This window comes from Mesoplodon mirus (assembly GCF_964341445.2).
Source record: "Mesoplodon mirus genome assembly, chromosome: 6".
Taxonomy (NCBI): domain Eukaryota; kingdom Metazoa; phylum Chordata; class Mammalia; order Artiodactyla; family Ziphiidae; genus Mesoplodon; species Mesoplodon mirus.
This window is the reverse complement of record NC_138982.1, coordinates 97,731,091-97,753,060: the sequence shown is the minus strand read 5'-3', so window position 1 is coordinate 97,753,060 and position 21,970 is coordinate 97,731,091.

Below are 21,970 nucleotides of genomic sequence, written 5' to 3'. Positions count from 1 at the left end.
TGAAAAATATGTTTTTAAGTTAAATGAACTACAAGCACTTTGTGGTGAATCCTAGAGCAATTTTTTTCTACCATTTGTTTCTTATTGTATACATTTTCAGACATTAGTGCCTAATGTTCACATTCTTTTTTCCAGGCTGCACTAATGAATACTCCTAGATGAGTCTTAGAGCCTTGCATGTTTATGACTAAGAAAGAACCTAAAAAAAAAAAACCCTCGAAATAGTGGTTTTCATTTTTATTTTAAATTAAGTGAATTGCTCTTTATTAAATGACTTTAAAAATCATTGGTCTCTTTTTCCATCTGATTTCCAAGGTATTCATGGTAATTGAACCAGGTCATCATTTACAAATGTTTTTAACAATTGAATTTTTCCTCATAGAAGAGATGAATATTTCTTATCAAATGATAATATTATTTATATTTACAATTACTCACAGAAAATCTGGCTATAGATTCCATTGATGGAGTTTTGGAAAAAAGCATTTTATTACTATTTTTATGTCTTAGGGACCTCATCATTTAAACTGAGCTTTAAATATTTCTTACAACATAAAGTTAATTGAACTGATTGGAAGTTTATGTTGCCTAAAATTTAGATTTTAACAGCTCTCCTACAGTTTATATAATAAGCTATGGCCAGCTGGCTTAAAGCTTTAACTTACAAGCAATAACTGTGATGATTCTTCCTATGTTCTGGAGGAAATTCAATGTCTTTTTTTTTCCTGTTAGAAGATATAAGTTGATGATCTGTAAGTTCCACAGTAATGCTCAATGTCCTTGAAGTCTTAGGTTCTGATAGTGTTTTGATTTGCTTGAGGTATTGCTATTTGGTCAGTTTATTAATCTCCTAATTGCTGTTTAAAGGATTCACCAAAAAGTACCCTGATCATTTGACAAAATATTAAGTTAATTTCAAACAGAGATAAAACTATGATGAAAATAACTCAGGGTGATGAGACATAGAGTCACTGGGTGGCCCCTTCAGATAAAGTCATTGTGGAATATCTCTCTGAGGAGGATATTAGAGGTGAGACATAAATAACAAACATGAAGTGGCCTATCAAAGAACTGGAGGAAGAGCATTACAAGAATGAGGACACAGAAAATATAAAAGCCCTCAGGTAGGAGGAAGCTTATTGTGCTTGAGGAATAAGAAGGAAGTCAGTAGAAGTGGGAAGAGTAAGGGGGAGAGTAGTTGCAGATGAGACAGGAGGTAGGCAGGGCCAGATTACACTCAGCCTTGCAGGATGCAAGGAGTTCTATATTTTGAATATGGAATTATGCCCAACGTATGCTTTAGTGAAAAAACATTTTTTCAAACAGCCTGAGTAGAAAGATCCCCTTCATATAAAACTGTATATTCCCGGAGAAAAATTGAGATGTACGTTCCTTAAAATGCTAATACTGGAAATTTCTGGATGCTGAACCTTGGGAGATATTCGTCCTGCTATTTGTATTTTTCTGTATTGCTATAATTGTTTACAAAAACCAACAGAGACATATCAAATATGCATTCATGAAAAATGAGCTATAAATTTTTTGAGTAAGAAAACATTGTCATTATTGTGACTTTCAAACTCAAGTAAAGTGGGAAAAAGAAGGATTTATAAAGAAGGGTTGTTGAATTTCATTAACAAATATAGAAATAAAATGACCTATACACCTTTTTCGGGGTTTTCATTGAATGTGGAAGATAGTAAAAGAGCTAAAAAAAATCCAGAATGCACAGAATGCAAATAATCAACAAAACCTCCCTTATTATATAACTGTTAAAAACAAGACCATGGGCCCCCAAATGGGGTCACTTATGCTAAACCCCACATCATCAAACTGACAATTAATTACAGTTTCATCATCTCCCAGAAATGGAATCTTACACCAGTCAATCTGGAATTACCTGGTCTTCACTAGTGAGGTCATCTGCCTGATAGACCCCTGCCACCCAGTAAAAGAAAGTGCTCTTGCCACAACCAGTCCACGTTTTTGCTAGTCTAACTTCCTTGTTCCTGCTGCCTTCTGTCTGTAAAAGTCTGTCATTCTGTACAGCTCCTCAGAGCTCCTTTTCTTCTGCTAGATGGTATGTTGCCCAATTAATGAATTGTTGAATAAAGCCAGTAAGATCTTTAAAGTTTACTCAGTTAAATTTTGTTTTAAACACTGCCAAAATAGTTTTCCATGTACAATCTGCAAAGTGCAAAATGAATGGTAAAACGTTGCAGAAAAAAAAGGATAAATAAAGGAAAGAGGTGGAAAAGTCAAAAGGGTAAATAATATTTAAGCTATACATTAATTCAATTACTCATTATTTCAATACAGATTTTAACATAATCTGTACTAAATAAACAAGGGTTGCATGCAAGAAGTCTAGCTGGATTAAATTCTCATGGGTGTTAGAATAAAATGTGACCACAAAGGGAAGCAGGCTGGGCAGAAAGACGGCACAGAGACTGCCACCTTCATAACAGCATGGTCAGACTCTATTAGGGCTTCAATATTCTATCAAAAAATAAATTTGAAAAGTCCTCCTTGGATCTAAATCTCCCATCAAAATCTTCCCCTTGTTTTCTTCTGTGCGCTCCTTTTCACTTCTCCACATTTATCTGTTGTTCCCATCCTCACATTTCTATGGTATCTATGGAGTTCTGGGACAGAGGATTCACTTGAACCAGCTTTGTATTTGACGTGTTACAAATGCAGGTCAAATATTTCCATGGAAGAACACTAGGAGAATGGTATTATCCCAATGTTGGATTACTTCCATAGATAATCTGAGAACTTGATTTTTTTCTTTTTTTTTTTAATTTAATTTTATTTTTTTGCTTTATAACAAATTTAATCAGTTATACATATACATATGTTTCCATATCCCCTCCCTTTTGCGTCTCCCTCCCACCCTCCCTATCCCACCCCTCCAGGCGGTCACAAAGTACCGAGCTGATCTCCCTGTGCTATGCGGCTGCTTCCCACTAGCTATCTACCTCACGTTTGGTAGTGTATATATGTCCATGCCGCTCTTTCACTTTGTCACAGCTTACCCTTCCCCCTCCCCATATCCTCAAGTCCATTCTCTAGTAGGTCTGTGTCTTTATTCCTGTCTTACCCCTATGTTCTTCATGACATTTTTTTTTTCTTAAATTCCATATATATGTGTTAGCATACAGTATTTGTCTTTCTCTTTCTGACTTACTTCACTCTGTATGACAGACTCTAGGTCTATCCACCTCATTACAAATAGCTCAATTTCATTTCTTTTTATGGCTGAGTAATATTCCATTGTATATATGTGCCACATCTTCTTTATCCATTCATCCGATGATGGACACTTAGGTTGTTTCCATCTCCGGGCTATTGTAAATAGGGCTGCTATGAACATTTTGGTACATGTCTCTTTTTGAATTATGGTTTTCTCAGGGTATATGCCCAGTAGTGGGATTGCTGGGTCATATGGTAGTTCTATTTGTAGTTTTTTAAGGAACCTCCATACCGTTCTCCATAGCGGCTGTACCAATTCACATTCCCACCAGCAGTGCAAGAGTGTTCCCTTTTTTCCACACCCTCTCCAGCATTTATTGTTTCTAGATTTTTTGATGATGGCCATTCTGACTGGTGTGAGATGATATCTCATTGTAGTTTTGATTTGCATTTCTCTAATGAGTAAAGATGTTGAGCATCCTTTCATGTGTTTGTTGGCAGTCTGTATATCTTCTGTGGAGAAATGTCTATTTAGGTCTTCTGCACATTTTTGGATTGGGTTGTTTGTTTTTTTGTTATTGAGCTGCATGAGCTGCTTATAAATTTTGGAGATTAATCCTTTGTCAGTTGCTTCATTTGCAAATATTTTCTCCCATTCTGAGGGTTGTCTTTTGGTCTTGTTTATGGTTTCCTTTGCTGTGCAAAAGCTTTGAAGTTTCATTAGGTCCCATGTGTTTATTTTTGTCTTTATTTCCATTTCTCTAGGAGGTGGGTCCAAAAGGATCTTGCTGTGATTTATGTCATAGAGTGTTCTGCCTATGTGTTCCTCTAAGAGTTTGATAGTGTCTGGCCTTACATTTAGGTCTTTAATCCATTTTGAGCTTATTTTTGTGTATGGTGTTAGGGAGTGATCTAATCTCATACTTTTACATGTCCCTATCCAGTTTTCCCAGCACCACTTATTGAAGAGACTGTCCTTTCTCCACTGTACATTCCTGCCTCCTTTATCAAAGATAAGGGGACCATATGTCCGTGGGTTTAACTCTGGGCTTTCTATCCTGTTCCATTGATCTATCTTTCCGTTTTTATGCCAGTACCATACTGTCTTGATTACTGTAGCTTTGTAGTATAGTCTGAAGTCAGGGAGCCTGATTCCTCCAGCTCCATTTTTCGTTCTCAAGATTGTTTTGGCTATTCGGGGTCTTTTGTGTTTCCATACAAATTGTGAAATTTTTTGTTCTAGTTCTGTGAAAAATGCCAGTGGTAGTTTGATAGGGATTGCATTGAACCTGTAGATTGCTTTGGGTAGTAGAGTCATTTTCACAATGTTGATTCTTCCAATCCAAGAACATGGTACATCTCTCCATCTATTTGTATCATCTTTAATTTCTTTCATCAGTGTCTTATAATTTTCTGCATACAGGTCTTTTGTCTCCTTAGGTAGGTTTATTCCTAGATATTTTATTCTTTTTGTTGCAATGGTAAATGGGAGTGTTTCCTTGATTTCACTTTCAGATTTTTCATCATCAGTATATAGGAATGCCAGAGATTTCTGTGCATTAATTTTGTATCCTGCTACTTTACCAAATTCATTGATTAACTCTAGTAGTTTTCTGGTAGCATCTTTAGGATTCTCTATGTATAGTATCATGTCATCTGCAAACAGTGACAGCTTTACTTCTTCTTTTCCAATTTGGATTCCTTTTATTTCCTTTTCTTCTCTGATTGCTGTGGCTAAAACTTCCAAAACTAGGTTGAATAAGAGTGGTGAAAGTGGGCAACCTTGTCTAGTTCCTGATCTTAGTGGAAATGGTTTCAGTTTTTCACCATTGAGGACGATGCTGGCTGTGGGTTTGTCATATATGGCCTTTATTATGTTGAGGAAAGTTCCCTCTATGCCTACTTTCTGCAGGGTTTTTATCATAAATGGGTGTTGAATTTTGTCGAAAGCTTTCTCTGCATCTATTGAGATGATCATATGGTTTTTCTCCTTCAGTTTGTTAATATGGTGTATCACGTTGATTGATTTGCGTATATTGAAGAATCCTTGCATTCCTGGAATAAACCCCTCTTGATCATGGTGTATGATCCTTTTAATGTGCTGTTGGATTCTGTTTGCTAGTATTTTGTTGAGGATTTTTGCATCTATGTTCATCAGTGATATTGGCCTGTAGTTTTCTTTCTTTGTGACATCCTTGCCTGGTTTTGGTATCAAGGTGATGGTGGCCTCGTAGAATGAATTTGGGAGTGTTCCTCCCTCTGCTATCTTTTGGAAGAGTTTCAGAAGGATAGGTGTTAGCTCTTCTCTAAATGCTTGATAGAATTCGCCTGTGAAGCCATCTGGTCCTGGGCTTTTGTTTGTTGGAAGATTTTTTATCACAGTTTCAATTTCAGTGCTTGTGATTGGTCTGTTCATATTTTCTATTTCTTCCTGATTCAGTCTTGGCAGGTTGTGCATTTCTAAGAATTTGTCCATTTCTTCCAGGTTGTCCATTTTATTGGCATAGAGTTGCTTATAGTAATCTCTCATGATCTTTTGTATTTCTGCAGTGTCAGTTGTTACTTCTCCTTTTTCATTTCTAATTCTATTGATTTGAGTCTTCTCCCTTTTTTTCTTGATGAGTCTGGCTAATGGTTTATCAATTTTGTTTATCTTCTCAAAGAACCAGCTTTTAGTTTTATTGATCTTTGCTATCGTTTCCTTCATTTCTTTTTCATTTATTTCTGATCTGATTTTTATGATTTCTTTCCTTCTGCTAACTTTGGGATGTTTTTGTTCTTCTTTCTCTAATTGCTTTAGGTGCAAGGTTAGGTTGTTTATTGGAGATGTTTCCTGTTTCTTAAGGTGGGATTGTATTGCTATAAACTTCCCTCTTAGAACTGCTTTTGCTGCATCCCATAGGTTTTGGGTCGTCGTGTCTCCATTGTCATTTGTTTGTAGGTATTTTTTAATTTCCTCTTTGATTTCTTCAGTGATCACTTCGTTATTGAGTAGTGTATTGTTTAGCCTCCATGTGTTTGTATTTTTTACAGCTCTTTTCCTGTAATTGATATCTAGTCTCAGAGCATTGTGGTCGGAAAAGATACTTGATACAATTTCAATTTTCTTAAATTTACCAAGGCTTGATTTGTGACCCAAGATATGATCTATCCTGGAGAATGTTCCATGAGCACTTGAGAAAAATGTGTATTCTGTTGTTTTTGGATGGAATGTCCTATAAATATCAATTAAGTCCATCTTGTTTAATGTATCATTTAAAGCTTGTGTTTCCTTATTTATTTTCATTTTGGATGATCTGTCCATTGGTGAAAGTGGGGTGGTAAAGTCCCCTACTATGAGTGTGTTACTGTCGATTTCTCCTTTTATGGCTGTTAGTATTTGCCTTATGTATTGAGGTGCTCCTATGTTGGGTGCATAAATATTTACAATTGTTATATCTTCTTCTTGGATCGATCCCTTGATCATTATGTAGTGTCCTTCTTTGTCTCTTCTAGTAGTCTTTATTTTAAAGTCTATTTTGTCTGATATGAGAATTGCTACTCCAGCTTTCTTTTGGTTTCCATTTGCATAGAATATCTTTTTCCATCCCCTTACTTTCAGTCTGTATGTGTCTCTAAGTCTGAAGTGGGTCTCTTGTAGACAGCATATATATGGGTCTTGTTTTTGTATCCATTCAGCCACTCTGTGTCTTTTGGTGGGAGCATTTAGTCCATTTACGTTTAAGGTAATTATCGATATGTATGTTCCTATTCCCATTTTCTTAATTGTTTTGGGTTCATTATTGTAGGTCTTTTACTTCTGTTGTGTTTCTTGCCTAGAGAAGTTCCTTTAGCATTTGTTGTAAAGCTGGTTTGGTGGTGCTGAATTCTCTCAGCTTTTGCTTGTCTGTAAAGTTTTTAATTTCTCCATCAAATCTGAATGAGATCCTTGCTGGGTAGAGTAATCTTGGTTGCAGGTTTTTCTCCTTCATCACTTTAAATATGTCCTGCCACTCCCTTCTGGCTTGTAGAGTTTCTGCTGAGAGATCAGCTGTTATCCTGATGGGGATTCCCTTGTGTGTTATTTGTTGTTTTTGCCTTGCTGCTTTTAATATGATTTCTTTGTGTTTAATTTTTGACAGTTTAATATGTGTCTTGGCGTATTTCTCCTTGGATTTATTCTGTATGGGACTCTCTGTGCCTCCTGGACTTGATTAACTATTTCCTTTCCCATATTAGGGAAGTTTTCAACTATAATCTCTTCAAATATTTTCTCAGTCCCTTTCTTTTTCTCTTCTTCTTCTGGAACCCCTATAATTCGAATGTTGGTGCGTTTAATGTTGTCCCAGAGGTCTCTGAGACTGTCCTCTGTTCTTTTCATTCTTTTTTCTTTATTTTGCTCTGCAGCAGTTATTTCCACTATTTTATCTTCCACCTCACTTATCTGTTCTTCTGCCTCAGTTATTCTGCTATTGATCCCATCTAGAGTATTTTTCATTTCATTTATTGTGTTTTTAATCGATGCTTGATTCATCTTTACTTCTTCTAGGTCCTTGTTAACTGTTTCTTGCATTTTGTCTATTCTATTTCCAAGATTTTGGGTCTGGGAAATAGAATCTTGGATCATCTTTACTATCATTATTCTGAATTCTTTTTCAGGTAGACTGCCTATTACCTCTTCATTTGTTAGGTCTGGTGGGTTTTTATCTTGCTCCTTCTCCTGCTGTGTGTTTTTCTGTCTTCTCATTTTGCTTATGTTACTGTGTTTGGGGTCTCCTTTTTGCAGGCTGCAGGTTCGTAGTTCCTGTTGTTTTTGGTGTCTGTCCCCAGTGGCTAAGGTTGGTTTAGTGGGTTGTGTAGGCTTCCTGGTGGAGGGGACTAGTGCCTGTGTTCTGGTGGATGAGGCTGGATCTTGTCTTTTGGTGGGCAGGTCCACGTCTGGTGGTGTGTTTTGGGGTGTCTGTGGACTTTTTATGATTTTAGGCCACCTCTCTGCTAATGGGTGGCGTTGTGTTCCTGTCTTGCTAGTTGTTTGGCTTAGGGTGTCCAGCACTGTAGCCTGCTTGTCATTGAGTGAAGCTGGGTGCTGGTGTTGAGATGGAGATCTCTGGAAGATTTTCGCCGTTGGATATTATGTGGAGCTGGGAGGTCTCTTGTCGACCAGTGTCCTGAAGTTGGCTCTCCCACCTCAGAGGCACAGCACTGACTCCGGGCTCCTCAATTTGGGATGATGTGTTGTCTATTCATGTATTCCACAGATGCAGGGTACATCAAGTTGATTGTGTAGCTTTAATCCGCTGCTTCTGAGGCTGCTGGGAGAGGTTTCCCTTTCTCTTCTTTGTTCTCACAGCTCCTAGGTCTCAGCTTTGGATTTGGCCCTGCCTCTGCGTGTAGGTCGCCGGAGGGCGTCTGTTCTTCGCTCAGATAGGACAGGGTTAAAGGAGCAGCCTCTTCGGGGACTCTGGCTCACTCAGGCCGGGAGGGAGGGAGGGGCACGGAGTGCGGGGCGAGCCTGCAGCGGCAGAGGTCGGCGTGACGTTGCACCAGCCCGAGGCGCGCTGTGCGTTCTCCCAGGGAAGCCGCCCCTGGATCCCGGGACCCCGGCAGTGGCGGGCTGCACAGGCTCCCGGAAGGGCGGTGTGGGCAGTGACCTGCGCTCGCACACAGGCTTCTTGGCGGCGGCAGCAGCAGCCCCAGCGTCCCACGCCTGTCACTGGGCTCCGCGCTTTCAGTCGCAACTCGCGCCCGTCCGTGGAGCCCCTTTAAGCAGCGCTCTTAATCCCCTCTCCTCGCGCACTAGGAAACCAAGAGGGAAGAAAAAGTCTCTTGCCTCTTCGGCAGCTCCAGAGTTTTCCCGGACTCCCTCCCGGCTAGCTGTGGCACATTAGCCCCCTTCAGGCTGAGTTCTCGCCACCAGCCCCAGTCCTCTCCCTGCGCTCTGACCGAAGCCCGAGCCTCAGCTTCCAGCGCTGCGTGCCCCGGCGGGCGAGCAGACAAGCCTCTCGGGCTGGTGAGTGCCGCTCGGCACCGATCCTCTGTGTGGGAATCTCTCTGCTTTGCCCTACCCAGGTATGTGGGGAGTTTCTTGCCTTTGGGGATGCCTGGGGTCTTCTGCCAGCGTTCAGTAGGTGTTCTGTAGGAGTTGTTCCACGTGTAGCTGTATTTCTGGTGTATCCGTGGGGAGGAAGGTGATCTCCGCGTCTTACTCTTCCGCCATCTTACCCGGAAGTCCGAACTTGATTTTTTTCTGCCTATAAAAATAGCTTGGGAGACTTCCGGGGAAGATGGCGGAAGAGTAAGACGGGGAGATTACCTTCCTCCCCACGGATACACCAGAAATACAGCTACACGTGGAACAACTCCTACAGAACACCTACTGAACACTGGCAGAAGACCCCAGACCTCCCAAAAGGGAAGAAACTCCCCACATACCTGGGTAGGGCAAAGCAGAGAGATTCCCACACAGAGGATCGGTGCCGAGCGGCACTCACCAGCCCGAGAGGCTTGTCTGCTCGCCCGCCGAGGCGGGCGGCGCTGGAAGCTGAAGCTCGGGCTTCGGTCAGAGTGCAGGGAGAGGACTGGGGCTGGCGGCGAGAACTCAGCCTGAAGGGGGCTAATGTGCCACAGCTAGCCAGGAGGGAGTCCGGGAAAACTCTGGAGCTGCCGAAGAGGCAAGAGACTTTTTCTTGCCTCTTGGTTTCCTAGTGCGCGAGGAGAGGGGATTAAGAGCACTGCTTAAAGGGGCTCCACAGATGGGCGCGAGTCGCGGCTGAAAGCGCGGAGCCCAGAGATGGGCGTGGGACGCTGGGGCTGCTGCTGCCGCTGCCAAGAAGCCTGTGTGCGAGCGCAGGTCACTGTCCACACCGCCCTTCCGGGAGCCTGTGCAGCCCGCCACTGCCGGGGTCCCGGGATCCAGGGGCGGCTTCCCTGGGAGAACGCACGGCGCGCCTCGGGCTGGTGCAACGTCACGCCGGCCTCTGCCGCTTCAGGCTTGCCCCGCACTCCGTGCCCCTCCCTCCTGCCCGGCCTGAGTGAGCCAGAGTCCCCAAAGAGGCTGCTCCTTTAACTCTGTCCTGTCTGAGCGAAGAACAGACGCCCACCGGCGACCTACACGCAGAGGCGGGGCCAAATCCAAGGCTGAGACCCGGGAGCTGTGAGAACAAAGAAGAGAAAGGGAAACCTCTCCCAGCAGCCTCAGAAGCAGCGGATTAAAGCTACACAATCAACTTGATGTACCCTGCATCTGTGGAATACATGAATAGACAACACATCATCCCAAATTGAGGAGCCAGGAGTCAGTGCTGTGCCTCTGAGGTGGGAGAGCCAACTTCAGGACACTGGTCCACAAGAGACCTCCCAGCTCCACATAATATCAAATGGCGAAAATCTTCCAGAGATCGCCATCTCAACACCAGCACCCAGCTTCAGTCAACGACCAGCAAGCTACAGTGCTGGACACCCTAAGCCAAACAACTAGCAAGACAGGAACACAACGCCACCCATTAGCAGAGAGGCTGCCTAAAATCATAAAAAGTCCGCAGACACCCTAAAACACACCACCAGACGTGGACCTGCCCACCAAAAGACAAGATCCAGCCTCATCCACCAGAACACAGGCACTAGTCCCCTCCACCAGGAAGCCTACACAACACACTAAACCAACCTTAGCCACTGGGGACAGACACCAAAAGCAATGGGAACTACGAACCTGCAGCCTGCAAAAAGGAGAGCCCAAACACAGTAACATAAGCAAAATGAGAAGACAGAAAAGCACACAGCAGGAGAAGGAGCAAGATAAAAACCCACCAGACCTAACAAATGAAGAGGAAATAGGCAGTCTACCTGAAAAAGAATTCAGAATAATGATAGTAAAGATGATCCAAGATTCTATTTCCCAGACCCAAAATCTTGGAAATAGAATAGACAAAATGCAAGAAACAGTTAACAAGGACCTAGAAGAAGTAAAGATGAATCAAGCATCGATTAAAAACACAATAAATGAAATGAAAAATACTCTAGATGGGATCAATAGCAGAATAACTGAGGCAGAAGAACAGATAAGTGAGGTGGAAGATAAAATAGTGGAAATAACTGCTGCAGAGCAAAATAAAGAAAAAAGAATGAAAAGAACAGAGGACAGTCTCAGAGACCTCTGGGACAATATTAAACGCACCAACATTCGAATTATAGGGGTTCCAGAAGAAAAAGAGAAAAAGAAAGGGACTGAGAAAATATTTGAAGAGATTATAGTTGAAAACTTCCCTAATATGGGAAAGGAAATAGTTAATCAAGTCCAGGAGGCACAGAGAGTCCCATACAGAATAAATCCAAGGAGAAATACGCCAAGACACATATTAATCAAACTGTCAAAAATTAAACACAAAGAAATCATATTAATAGCAGCAAGGGAGAAACAACAAATAACACACAAGGGAATCCCCATCAGGATAACAGCTGATCTCTCAGCAGAAACTCTAGAAGCCAGAAGGGAGTGGCAGGACATAATTAAAGTGATGAAGGAGAAAAACCTGCAACCAAGATTACTCTACCCAGCAAGGATCTCATTCAGACTTGATGGAGAAATTAAAACATTTACAGACAAGCAAAAGCTGAGAGAGATCAGCACCACTAAACCAGCTTTACAACAAATGCTAAAGGAACTTCTCTAGGCAAGAAACACAACAGAAGGAAAAGACCTACAGTAACAAACCCAAAACAATTAAGAAAATGGGAATAGGAACATACATATCAATAATTACCTTAAATGTAAATGGACTAAATGCTCCCACCAAAAGACACAGAGTGGCTGAATGGATAGAAAAACAAGACCCATATATATGCTGTCTACAAGAGACCCACTTCAGACTTAGAGACACATACAGACTGATAGTAAGGGGATGGAAAAAGATATTCCATGCAAATGGAAACTAAAAGAAAGCTGGAGTAGCAATTCTCATATCAGACAAAATAGACTTTAAAATAAAGACTACTAGAAGAGACAAAGAAGGACACTACATAATGATCAAGGGATCGATCCAAGAAGAAGGTATAAAAATTGTAAATATTTATGCACCCAACATAGGAGCACCTCAATACATAAGGCAAATACTAACAGCCATAAAAGGAGAAATCGACAGTAACACAATCATAGTAGGGGACTTTAACACCCCACATTCACCAATGGACAGATCATCCAAAATGAAAATAAATAAGGAAACACAAGCTTTAAATGATACATTAAACAAGATGGACTTAATTGATATTTATAGGACATTCCATCCAAAAACAACAGAATACACATTTTTCTCAAGTGCTCATGGAACATTCTCCAGGATACATCATATCTTGGGTCACAAATCAAGCCTTGGTAAATTTAAGAAAATTGAAATTGTATCAAGTATCTTTTCCGACCACAATGCTATGAGACTAGATATCAATTACAGGAAAAGAGCTGTAAAAAATACAAACACATGGAGGCTAAACAATACACTACTTAATAACGAAGTGATCACTGAAGAAATCAAAAAGGAAATTAAAAAATACCTAGAAACAAATGACATGGAGACACGATGACCCAAAACCTATGGGATGCAGCAAAAGCAGTTCTGAGGGGGAAGTTTATAGCAATACAATCCCACGTTAAGAAACAGGAAACATCTCGAATAAACAACCTAACCTTGCACCTAAAGCAATTAGAGAAAGAAGAACAAAAACATCCCAAAGTGAGCAGAAAGAAAGAAATCATAAAATCAGATCAGAAATAAATGAAAAAATGAAGGAAACGATAGCAAAGATCAATAAAACTAAAAGCTGGTTCTTTGAGAAGATAAACAAAACTGATAAACCATTAGCCAGACTCATCAAGAAAAAAAGGGAGAAGACTCAAATCAATAGAATTAGAAATGAAAAAGGAGAAGTAACAACTGACACTGCAGAAATACAAAAAATCATGAGAGATTACTACAAGCAACTCTATGCCAATAAAATGGACAACCTGGAAGAAATGGACAAATTCTTAGAAATGCACAACCTGCCAAGACTGAATCAGGAAGAAATAGAAAATCTGAACGGACTAATCACAAGCACTGAAATTGAAACTGTGATAAAAAATCTTCCAACAAACAAAAGCCCAGGACCAGATGGCTTCACAGGTGAATTCTATCAAACATTTAGAGAAGAGCTAACACCTATCCTCAAACTCTTCCAAAATATAGCAGAGGGAGGAACACTCCCAAACTCATTCTACGAGGCCACCATCACCTTGATACCAAAACCAGACAAGGATGTCACAAAGAAAGAAAACTCCAGGCCAATATCACTGATGAACATAGATGCAAAAATCCTCAACAAAATACTAGCAAACAGAATCCAACAACACATTAAAAGGATCATACACCATGATCAAGTGGGGTTTATTGCAGGAATGCAAGCATTCTTCAGTATACACAAATCAATCAACATGATACACTACATTAACAAATTGAAGGAGAAAAACCATATGATCATCTCAATAGATGCAGAGAAAGCTTTCGACAAAATTCAACACCCATTTATGATAAAAACCCTGCAGAAAGTAGGCATAGAGGGAACTTTCCTCAACATAATAAAGGCCATATATGACAAACCCACAGCCAGCATCATCCTCAATGGTGAAAAACTGAAACCATTTCCACTAAGATCAGGAACAAGACAAGGTTGCCCACTCTCACCACTCTTATTCAACATAGTTTTGGAAGTTTTACCCACAGCAATCAGAGAAGAAAAGGAAATAAAAGGAATCCAAATCAGAAAAGAAGAATTAAAGCTGTCACTGTTTGCAGATGACATGATACTATACATAGAGAATCCTAAAGATGCTACCAGGAAACTACTAGAGCTAATCAATGAATTTGGTAAAGTAGCAGGATACAAAATTAATGCACAGAAATCTCTGGCATTCCTATAAACTAATGATGAAAAATCTGAAAGTGTAATCAAGGAAACACTCCCATTTACCATTGCAACAAAAAGAATAAAATATCTAGGAATAAACCTACCTAAGGAGACAAAAGATCTTTATGCAGAAAATTATAAGACACTGATGAAAGAAATTAAAGATGATACAAATAGATGGAGAGATATACCATGTTTTTGGATTGGAAGAATCAACATTGTGAAAATGACTCTACTACCCAAAGCAATCTACAGATTCAATGCAATCCCTATCAAACTACCACTGGCATTTTTCACAGAACTAGAACAAAAAATTTCACAATTTGTATGGAAACACAAAGGACCCAAATAGCCAAAGCAATCTTGAGAACGAAAAATGGAGCTGGAGGAATCAGGCTCCCTGACTTCAGACTATACTACAAAGCTACAGTAATCAAGACAGTATGGTACTGGCACAAAAACAGAAAGATAGATCAATGGAACAGGATAGAAAGCCCAGAGATAAACCCATGCACATACGGTCACCTTATCTTTGATAAAGGAGGCAGGAATGTACAGTGGAGAAAGGACAGTCTCTTCAATAAGTGGTGCTGGGAAAACTGGATAGGGACATGTAAAAGTATGAGATTAGATCACTCCCTAACACCATACACAAAAATAAGCTCAAAATGGATTAAAGACCTAAATGTAAGGCCAGACACTATCAAACTCTTAGAGGAAAACATAGGCAGAACACTCTATGACATAAATCACAGCAAGATCCTTTTGGACCCACCTCCTAGAGAAATGGAAAATAAAGACAAAAATAAACACATGGGACCTAGTGAAACTTAAAAGCTTTTGCACAGCAAAGGAAACCATAAAGAAGACCAAAAGACAACCCTCAGAATGGGAGAAAATATTTGCAAATGAAGCAACTGACAAAGGATTAATCTCCAAAATTTATAAGCAGCTCATGCAGCTCAATAACAAAAAAACAAACAACCCAATCCAAAAATGGGCAGAAGACCTAAATAGACATTTCTCCACAGAAGATATACAGACTGCCAACAAACACATGAAAGGATGCTCAACATCTTTACTCATTAGAGAAATGCAAATCAAAACTACAATGAGATATCATCTCACACCAGTCAGAATGGCCATCATCAAAAAATCTAGAAACAATAAATGCTGGAGAGGGTGTGGAAAAAAGGGAACACTCTTGCGCTGCTGGTGGGAATGTGAATTGGTACAGCCACTATGGAGATCGGTATGGAGGTTCCTTAAAATACTACAAATAGAACTACCATATGACCCAGCAATCCCACTACTGGGCATGTAACCTGAGAAAACCATAATTTAAAAAGAGACATGTACCAAAATGTTCATAGCAGCCCTATTTACAATAGCCCGGAGATGGAAACAACCTAAGTGTCCATCATCGGATGAATGGATAAAGAAGATGTGGCACATATATACAATGGAATATTACTCAGCCATAAAAAGAAACGAAATTGAGCTATTTGTAATGAGGTGGATGGACCTAGAGTCTGTCATACAGAGTGAAGTAAGTCAGAAAGAGAAAGACAAATACTGTATGCTGACACATATATATGGAATTTAAGAAAAAAAAATGTCATGAAGAACATAGGGGTAAGACAGGAATAAAGACACAGACCTTGGGCTTCCCTGGTGGTGCAGTGGTTGAGAATCTGCCTGCCAATGTAGGGGACACGGGTTCGAGCCCTGGTCTGGGAAGATCCCACATGCCCCGGAGCAACTTGAGCCCGTGCGCCACAACTACTGAGCCTGCGCGCCACAACTACTGAGCCTGTGCATCTGGAGCCTGTGCTCCACAACAAGAGAGGCCACGATAGTGAGAGGCCCGCGCACCGTGATGAAGAGTGGCTCCCGCTCGCCACAACTAGAGAAAGCCCTCGCACAGAAACGAAGACCCAACACAGCCAAAAATAAATAAATTAAAAAAAAAAAGAGTTTGTTTAAAAAAAAAAAAGACACAGACCTACTAGAGAATGGACTTGAGGATATGGGGAGGGGGAAGGGTAAGCTGTGACAAAGTGAAAGAGCGGCATGGACATATATACACTACCAAACGTAAGGTAGATAGCTAGTGGGAAGCAGCCGCATAGCACAGGGAGATCAGCTCGGTGCTTTGTGACCGCCTGGAGGGGTGGGATAGAGAGGGTGGGAGGGAGACGCAAAAGGGAGGGGATATGGGAACATATGTATATGCATAACTGATTAAATTTGTTATAAAGCAAAAAAAAAAATTAACAAATAAAGAAAAAAAAATAGCTTGGGTTCCATTCCATATACAGAGAACAGGCTTTTCTGTCTCTATTCAGCTAAGCAAATGCCTGTGTTTTGGCAAGGAAAGAAGAAAAGCCTTAATCATTTCCAGTTCATCCATATCAGGATGTTTACTCCCAAAATATAAAGATTCAATTCATATCTTTTTTGTTATGACCTCAACGTAGTTTTTCTCAATGTGGATGATTCTAGAAAACTTTAGAAGAGGTTATTTGTAGATATGTGTTGCTTAGAAGAATAGCATGGGGAAATAGCCTAAGAATACCTTAACAATGCTTACAGATAACCTACTGTTTGCACTGGTCTGCCATAACTAGAGGCTTCCATTTGTTATAATATATCAAGTTTGATGGTAGGTCTTTGTGGTCTCTGGCTGTTTTTAACCCCCTCCCCAATCTCCAGTTCTCCAAATGTACTAGATTGTTGTCATGGTTGGATCTTATCTCTGGCCATGTTGAAATCTACCCTCTGTTTTTCAGCCTTAGCTCTGTTCCTCCATCCTGTAGGACTGCACCTAACTTTTGCCTACCCAAGTTTCATGGGCTTAGATTTGACTGTCAGTTCTTTCCCCAGTAGCTGCTACAGTTGGCTTGGGAACCAATGCCAACATAGTTCCCTCTTAGACTGATTCAGCAATAGTATAAGTAGAGCTGAAGCTGGCACCGAGACTACAGTGGAATGATCCAGGTAGAGGCTACATTGGGCTGCATGGAAGAGAAGTAAAACTGTGAGGAAAGAGAGTGGAAAAGATGAAAACCCATGAGTCAGTATATGTCTTTAGATATATTGTCATTTTGTCTTCAATAGAAGAGAGGTCGTGAAAGGCTGGACTGATCACCAGTGACTCTGTAAACATACCTTCCTGTCCACCCCAGCATCAAGATGAAACAGAATTTTTCCATCAAAAGCCACAGGTGTTAGCTGAGTATGCCTTTTTCCTAGTTAGTCCTGATGACTACTAGTTTAGAATCTTTAAAGGGACTGTGATATTTGAAATTTTTAGGACTTATGACTTGCAGATTCACTTTTTAAGTTAAAAAATGTAAAAATTAAAAATAATTTTATTGAAATATAGTTGACATACAATATTATGTTAGTTTTGTGTGTACTAAATAATAATTTGACATAGGTATACATTATGAACTAATCACCATGATTTCTAATAACCATGTGTCTCTATATAGAGTTATTATAATATTGATCCTATTCCTTATGCTGTATATTACATCCCTATGACTTATTTACTATGTAACTGGAGGTTGGTACCTCTTACTCTCCTACACCTATTTTGCCCTTCCTCCATCAATCTTTTCCCTTCTGGCAACCACCTGTTTGATCTCTGAACCTATGAGTCTGTTCTTATTTTTGCTTTGCTTGTTTGTTTTGTTTTTTGACTCCACATGTAAGTGAGATCATGTGGCATTTTTATTTCTCTGGCTTATTTCACTTAGCATAATATCCTCTAGATTTATCCATGTTGTCACAAATGGCAAGATTTTTTTCTTTTTTATGGCTGACTAATATTCCATTGTACGTATGTGCATGTGTATGCCTTATCTTCTTTATTCATTTGTCTATTGATGGATATTTAGGTTTCTTCCATATCTTGGCTATTATAAATAATTCTGCAATAAATATAGAGGTGCATATATCTTTTCAAATTGGTGGTTTTGTCTTCTTCAGGTAAATACCCAGAAGTGAAGTTGCGGGATCATATGACAGCTCTATTTTTAATTTTTGAAGAACCTCCATATTGTTTTGCATAGTGGCTGCACCAATTTATAAACCCACCAACAGTGCAAGAGTGTTCCATTTTCTCTGAATTCTTGGCGACACTTGTTATTTGTTGTCTTTTTGAATATAGCCATTCTGACAGGTGTGATGTGGTATCTCATTGCAGTTTTGATTTGTATTTCCTGGATGATTAGTGATGTTGAGCATCTTTTCATGTGTCTGTCAGCCATCTGTGTGTTTTCTTTGGAAAAATGTCTATTCAGATCCTCTGTCTATTTTTAAATTAGGTTCTTCTTTTTTTTGATGTTGAGTTGTATGAGTTATTTGTATGTTTTTGATATTAACCTCCTTATTGAATATATCATTTGCAAATATATTCTCCCATTTAGTAGGCTTCCTTTTCATTTTGTTGATAGTTTCCTTGGCTCTGCTAAAGTTTTTTAGTTTGTCGTAGTTCCATTTATTTATTTTTGCTTTTGTTTCCCTTGCCTTGGGAAGACAAATCAAAAAAATATATTGCTAAGATCAATGTTAAAGAGTGTACTGCCTGTTTTCTTCTGGGATTTTTATAGTTTCACGTTTTATATTTAAGTCTTTAATCCATTTTGATTTTACTTTTGTATATGGTGTGAGAAAGTAGTCCAGCTTGATTCTTTTACATTTAGCTGTACAGTTTTCCCAACACCATTTATTGAAGAGGCTGTCTTTTCCCCATTGTATATGCTTGCTTCCTTTGTTGTAGGCTAATAGACCATGTAAGTGTAGGTTTATTTCTGAGCTGTCTGTTCTGTTCCATTGATCTATGTGTCTGTTTTGTGCCAGTATCACACTGTTTTGATTACAGTAGCTTTGTGTTATAGTCAAAAATCAGGGAGCATGATTCCTCCAGCACTGTTCTTTCTCAAGTTTTTTTTTTTTTTTTTTTTTTTTTTTTGCTATTCAGGGTCTTTTGTGTTTTCAATCAAATTTTAGAATTATTTGTTTTAGTTCTGTGAAAAATGCCATGGATATTTTGATAGGGATTGTACTGGATCTGTAGATTGCCTTGGGGAGTATGATCATTTTAACAATAATAATTCTTCCAATCCATGAGCACAGTATATCTTTCCATTTGTTTGTGTCATCTTTAATTTCTTTCATCAGTGTCTTGTAATTTTCCTTAGGTAGGTTTATTCCTAGGTTTCTGTTTTTTGTTTTTGATGTGATAGTAAATGGGATTGTTTCCTTAATTTAGTTTCCTGATAGTTTGTTGTTAGTGTATAGAAATGCAACAGATTTCTGTATATTAATATTGTATCCTGTAACTTTACCAAATTCATTAATGAGCTCTAGTAGTTTCTTGGTGGCTTCTTTAGGATTTTCTGTATATAGAATGATGTCATCTGCAAACAGTGACAGTTTTACTTCTTCCTTTTCAATTTGGATTCCTTTTATTTCTTTTTTTGGTCTGATTTCCATGGCTAGGGCTTCCAATAGTACGTTGAATAAGAATGGTGAGACTGGGCATCCTTGTCTTATTCCTGATCTTAGAGGAAACGCCTTCAGCTTTTTACTCTTAAGTATGATGTTAGCTTGTCATATATGGCCTTTATTATGTTGAGGTATGTTTCCTTTATACCCATTTTGTTGAGAGTTTTTATTATAAATGGATGTCAAATTTTGTCAAAAGCTTTTTCTGCATCTATTGAGATGATCATGTGATTTTTTATTCTTCATTTTGTCAATGTGGTGTATCACATTGATTAATTTGAAATATTGAACCATCCTTGCATCTCTAGGATAATTCTGCTTGATCCTTTTAATGTATTGTTGATTTTGGTTTGCTGATATTTTGTTGAGTATTTTTGCATCTATGTTCATCAATGATATTGGACTGTAATTTTCTTTTTTTGTGGCATCCTTATATTTTTTTAAATTATTATTACTCACAGTATAAACTAAACGTTCTTTGAGTAGATAGCCATGGCCTTTGAGATAGCTAAGAGAGATTTGCTTTACTCTAATTGAGGAAACTAAAGAAAAAAAGGTAATTTATCTATGAATTCATTTCCAGGTTTTACAGAGTCAGGGACAGATCTTAGTAAGTTTCCTGGAGTTGACATAGCAGCAAGCAGGGCATCTCCTTCCTTATCAGTTTCTCGGTTCCTGGATTTGATGTTTTTAGAGCAGAAAGGAAGTAGCTGCCCAAAATCACAGTCTGAAGGGCTGCTGGAAAAATAGATCTCTCTTGTTTCTTTGAATGGAAGGGAGATATTCCTTGTCTTGCTGGCACACAATTTTAGTTGATTTATACTTGTTTATGCGAGTGCAAAAATGGTTCACTCATGTCTTCTAGTATGTTCGTATCTATATGTGTGTGTGTGTGTGTGTGTGTGTGTGTGTATTTGTATGTGTACCTGGGTGTATTTTCAGATCATATCCATCAATATATTTTTGGAACACTAGTTTCACAAGATAATTTCTGAATATTGCACTATCCTTAATGACATTCCCTTTCTTGAAAATTCATAATACTACTATCATAATAAAGAGACTAGAAAGTCCCAAAGTGAAGAGATATTTGAACTTTGTTTGACCCAGAATTTCTGCAACTTCACTTGACCATGAAATCCTTTGTTCAGGTAATGATTAATAATATCTCAGTTCTATAAGTAAATATATTTAGGAAATGCTGAATTAGATACTTTTTCTGAAGGATTTGGATGTCTACAATAGCCAGAGATATACAGAGGAATGTGAAAATGTAGGCTAATACCAGTTTCAAAGCTTTTGCTGGGTCCTTTAAGCTTAGCTTCGTCAGTTCCATTTCTTAAAGCCTTGATCTGTTGAAGCACTGTTAGGCCACCAAACTGTAAAATCCTTTCTATGCAAGTAGCCAACAAAAAAGGGGCTTACTGAGCCTTAAAAAAATTTTTTTTAACTGGAATGTTCCTTTTCCTGAAGTAAGTTCTAGTAGGCAAATTCTATTTCTATTAAGCAAATCAATAAATTAATTTCTTTCAAGCCAGTGCTGTTAGACAAATCAATAAAATTACTTCTACCAATTTCTACCATTTGATACTTGGTAAAGTTGGGATCAAAAACGTATAGATTTGGGGGGAATATATACTCATCCCAGGAGAAAATAGAAATGAAGAAATATGTTCCTCAGATATCTGAGGATTCCAATCTTTGGTGGTATTTGTAAAAGGCATTTAATATTTAACACGATAAAGCCTTTGGTGCCTTAGATTACTCAGTGACAGTTTTACTTCTTCCTTTTCAATTTGGATTCCTTTTATTTCTTTTTTTGGTCTGATTTCCATGGCTAGGGCTTCCAATAGTACGTTGAATAAGAAATTTGGGGCTATTTTGGTTAAAGCTAAGGGGAAAAGTTCTGAATTTCTTTGATATTTGCCTGATGTTAGAAAAATAAGGGCAGAGAAAGGTACAGAGTTATTAACTAACTTCTGCAGAAGACAGTATTTGATTAATAGTTCAGAACTAAATTTTAATTAGGGTCAGATATGCTGAATAATTATTAGGTGCTCACGTAGATTATTACCAGGATATCCTGCCAGGAAATTTATTAACCTGTAGACTACTTCTGATCTCCCTTTCCCTGCCCCCATTTTTAGTATAACTGATTTTTAAAAAAACATAACTATGACTTCAAGAAACAGCAAACAAACAAACACCAAAGAACTGGTTTACTGGGATGTCTGAAATCTTGATTAAGAACACAATGTACATAACTGTACTATATTTGAAGTTAAAACCACAGATATTTTTCCAGGTTACACACATATAGCTTTCTGACTTAACAGAGAACATTAAA